The sequence below is a fragment of the Colobus angolensis genome, unplaced genomic scaffold (assembly GCF_000951035.1).
Source record: "Colobus angolensis palliatus isolate OR3802 unplaced genomic scaffold, Cang.pa_1.0 Scaffold5, whole genome shotgun sequence".
NCBI lineage: Eukaryota > Metazoa > Chordata > Mammalia > Primates > Cercopithecidae > Colobus > Colobus angolensis.
Window position 1 is genome coordinate 871,991 of NW_012118487.1, and position 4,385 is coordinate 876,375.

Here is a 4,385-nt window from a genome sequence, read left to right on the forward strand (position 1 = left end):
TTGGTTTATTTATGACAATTTTAAAGTTAGTATAGTAAACCAAATGGACTTCAACCAGAAGCCTCTGGGGGTGAATTTATTGTGAATCATTTTGAGGACTTGCAATATGTGGTCAATTTCTAATTTCAACTATTGACACAAAAGGAGAGAGCCTGTGCAGTTGAAACAGGGAAGCAGGAGAAGTCTGCTGGGCACTGACAAACTGGCCTCTTAAGCCAGCCTCCTCCCTCCTCAGGAATCTGGCACCCTCTAGCTGCCCCCAGGGTCTGCAGGAGCTCTAATATCCCTTCCTATATCCCTCCATGTCCCAGCTCCCTGGACCCTCTCCTCCCTTTCAAGTCAAAATGTATCTTGAGGGAGAGGCTTAGGCAGGAGGATCTCTTGAGCACAGGAGACCTGACTTGAGTCTGCAGACCTGCCTGGCAGAATCTCGAATCAGGGTGATGATGCTGATTTTATGGATTAAAAACTGAGACACTGCAAAGAAGTGAGGGAAGGGAGCGAGGGAGAGCAGGAAAACGAATACTGTTTAAGTGCCTAGTATGTGCGTGCTAGACACTTCATATGGTCCTCAGTAAAAATGCTTTGCCTGCATGAATAACTGTTATCTCCCTGGCAAGTAGAGTTCAGTATGGTTTTTTTTTTTTAATGGATAAACACATGAATACATTTTTACCACAAGAAGCAGATATTAGTCCCATTATCACAGATGAGGACACTGACATTTAGACAAGTTATGACTTCAAGGCTAAACACACACAAGATTCCAATCACCTAATCTTGTTCTCTCCTTACTGTTTAGCTCCCTGCCCAGTTTCCTCTGTCCTCAGGATTTTGCTCTTGACCTTTGAAAAAGAACGACCAGCTAAACTGATCAACATATTTATACCAACGGATGCAAATATGTTGATAGAACCTCCCCCAACCGCAGGGATCTTGAATTTTAATGAGAATCTTCTGGGGACAATGTCAACTCACAGAAATGGCTCCCTCCGAATTTCACGCTGTTCAGGAGATATTTTGGTACTTTAGTGGCATTAAAAATATATTCCACAGCAGATATTTTCCTGGAGGCTGGACACTTACATAAAGACGACGCATCCTTTATAAATTAACCCTCGACAGCCTTTGCATTTATCTAAATGAATATTATTTCGAGGAGGAGACAGTGATTTTTGTATTAGCCCCTATCACTACAGAAGACTTGTAAGATACGTTGGGAATTGGCTCCTCCCCTATCCTTTCGCCCCCTCCTCTCAGAACCTTATAAGCTTCAGAGTACGGTCAAGACAAGAGGAGCACTGGGAAAGAATTTGAAAACAAAAATACGGCTCTGATTTTCAACACAAAGACCACGAAGAGCATAAGTCGTGAAAAAAATTTTCACATCCAGAAGTTGGAGGGCCACAAAGTACAAGTCGTCCAGGCCAGTCTGCAGAGACTGTCCATGCTTCCGCCCAGCAAAAATCTGGCAGGCGACACGTCGCGACGAATTTCAGCTGCAGAAGAGGAAGAGCATCACCTGCAGTCCGCGGCGTGGGAAACGCCGCCGGAGGGGCTCCGCGAGCCGGGGAGGTGCGCGCAGCGGGGCTCCGGGCGGCTCAGGCGCTGAGTGCGAGGAACGCCCGCGCTCGCCGGCGCCTGGGAGACGCCGCCGAAGGAGGAGGGCAGGCGTTTCACCCGCGCCACAGCTGCAGCGGGCCGGAGAGACCGCAGAGACCGGGACCCCACGCAGCCTCCGCGCCCGCTGCTGCGACTGCCCGGGCGGCGCGCCCAGCCGGAGAATCCCGTCCGCGCCCGGGGCGGGGGGCGAGGCGGGGCGCTGACGTCACCTCCCCTCCCCCACCGCCTCCAAGAGGGAGGGAGCGGGGAAAGAGGCCGCGAGTCGCCGCAGCCGCCGGCCGCAACTCCTCAACTCGGCGGCTGGCTGCCCGGGCACGTCCTGACAAACTTGGCCGCTCCCGGGTCTTCGCTCCGGCCCCGCGCACTCTCTTTTCGCCCCCGTTTGGTGCTTAAGTTTGCCCTGGTCGGAAGCCTCCGGAGATGCCGCCGCCTGGGTCCCGGCGGCACGGACGATGCCAGTCTGGTTAGGGACATGTTGAAGATCCCGGGGAGGCAAACTTGGTACTTCAAACCCGGCTCCTAACACATATCCACATCGCGTGAGGATCACGGAGCTGCCGGGGACTTTAGAGCTCAGGGCCGAGGACTCGGCTAGACTGGTGAGTTCTTTGTTCAAATCGTGCATGCCTTTGGCATTTAAGTTTAAACATAAATGAAATGACGTGGGGTGTGTGGCTCTCAGCGAGTGCGGGGAAGCGTGTGCGCCCTAAGGGCTCTCGGCTCCAGGAGCTGCGCATCCCTCTGGCTTTGTGCGGCTCGGATGAAAGATTCGTATGCATAGCTTTGGGAATTCATAAAATACATATAAAGCACTGTTCAAAAGAACTTGAGAGGCGATGCTGTTTGTGCATTATTTTGAATGTAACTTATTATAGCAATGGTGCCTAGGGAGGGCGCATCGGGGCTGCGAGATTTGCAGGGGCGCAGCGCCCTCTAGTCCGGGCACCTGGCGAGGCGCGCTCATTGCCGGGTTCTGCGCGGAGGCGAACTGGACCTCCCCGGCGCTGGGCGACGTGGGCGCTTGCCCCAGTCTTCACTGCCCACCCACCCGGGCTCATTCTTTATATGAGTTACAAAATTCAACTTGGGTGGACTGGATGGAGAGGCCGTGCTGGAGGAAAGCGTTTTGTTTCTGGAACAGTCTCCCCAATCCCATCCCTAATTTCCACGAGCCTTTGGGAACAGGGTTAGGGAGGGTCGATTATTTAAAGGACAAATGTGGAACTTGAACCACATTTCTCTCTCTCATATGAAAATAATTCGATTTGTGATAGCTAATAGGCATGTCCATTTCGTTCTGCTGGCGCTTAAGGATCAGTAGAATCGTGGCTGAGTCTTAAGTCTGAAATCTCCATCCCTGGCTCTCGGCGGCTCCTGTGGCGACGAAGTGCAACTTCTTCCAGGCAGAGATTTCGCAGGGAGCCTGGAAAATCGGATTCCCAAACATGTAAAACATCTAGTAAGCCCTAGGAAGCGTTATTATTTATTAATTAATGATCATCTTCTCCAGGAATTCTTTTGTGCCATTTAAAACAAATCCCGTGATTTTATGTCAGGGAATGGTGTCTTTGTACTTTTTTACTGTTCTTCTTTCCCCCTTTTAGCACTACTCCCGCTCCCTCGCTCCTAGGGAAACGGCTGGAGTTCCGGTGTGGCTGGGTTTTGCTGAGAGTTACAATTCGGCAAGCGGCACAAGCCGGTTGGGCTTGGCGATCAGGTCACCCACTTTCGAGGTGTTCCATGTATGAAATTGACCTGTAAGCACTTGGAGCAATTATGGTCGTGGCAAACACGTCTTTGGATGATGGTGTTTGCATTTGCTGGATGCGCGAATCTGTGTATTCTAACTGGTGGGCAGGGAATATAGGGCTACGAATCGGCACACTCATCTTGCAGGCTTTATTTTTCCTTCCCAGCCATAACCTGCTAGACACCTTTATTATTATTTTTTTTCCGGTCACCTCTAAGATGGCTTATAAGGTGACTGCGTTAACTTTGAAGCAAGGAAATTCTTTCACACTTGACTGCCCAGCCGTTCCCCACCCCGCCAAGCTCCCTCCACCGGTCCCAGGGAAATCGGATCTCTTTGTCTTCCCAGTGTTAAAATGCCTGAATCCCACAAACTTTCCGAGGTCAAGTCCGCCCTCTAGTCCGGGCTGCGTCCCAGCGCCTCCGGCTCTCCGGGCTTCGGCCGAGTCCGCCCTGCGCCGAGCCTGCGGCTGGAGCTCTGCCCGCGCCGGGGGTGGGCTCCGCGCCCGGGACGCTCAGGCTGGGCGCCCGGCGCGGGGAGTTCTCGGAGCGGGCGTCTGGGCGCTGGGGCTTCCCCTCTGCCTAGGAACTTGCAGTTGTCGGCCTGGGGTCAGGCTCTGGGGCCCCTGGGGCCGACTCCCGGGCTAGGAAGCCCGCGGGACGCCGCGGCTGCCTTTTGTCCCGCAGGCCTGGGCGTCCGGGGTGTCAGCGGGGGAGGCCAGGCGCCGGCGGCGGGGAGGGCCTGGGGTCTAACTCGGCTCAAAAAGGTCGCGGGGAAGCGTTTCCATTTTCTGGGGACTCAGTGTGGATTGAAGGAGGAAGTAGATTCCGACCTAGCTGCATTCCTTTGGAGACCTGGAGGACGACTTCAGCCCACCAAACCGTCGCGGACTCGGAGCCGCGCCATTCAAATGCAGATTCAGGGACTTCCAGAAGGCTATGGGAAAGCTAAAGGGATGCCTCTAGGAAGCTTTCTCATTAGGCCCCAGCGTTTTTTGTTTTTTTTTTTTTTT

General features: G+C 53.2%; 1 protein-coding gene across 1 annotated transcript in view; it reads left to right on the top strand.

The window, feature by feature from the left end:
• The first annotated feature begins 1,660 nt into the window (after window positions 1-1,660).
• The window catches only part of FAT1 (FAT atypical cadherin 1), a 140,043-nt gene continuing 137,318 nt past the window's right edge, over window positions 1,661-4,385 (top strand). Inside the window, exon 1 of the mRNA XM_011959511.1 lies at window positions 1,661-2,222. The gene's annotated coding sequence lies outside the window, so the exon portion shown is untranslated. The remainder of the gene's footprint in view (window positions 2,223-4,385) is intronic.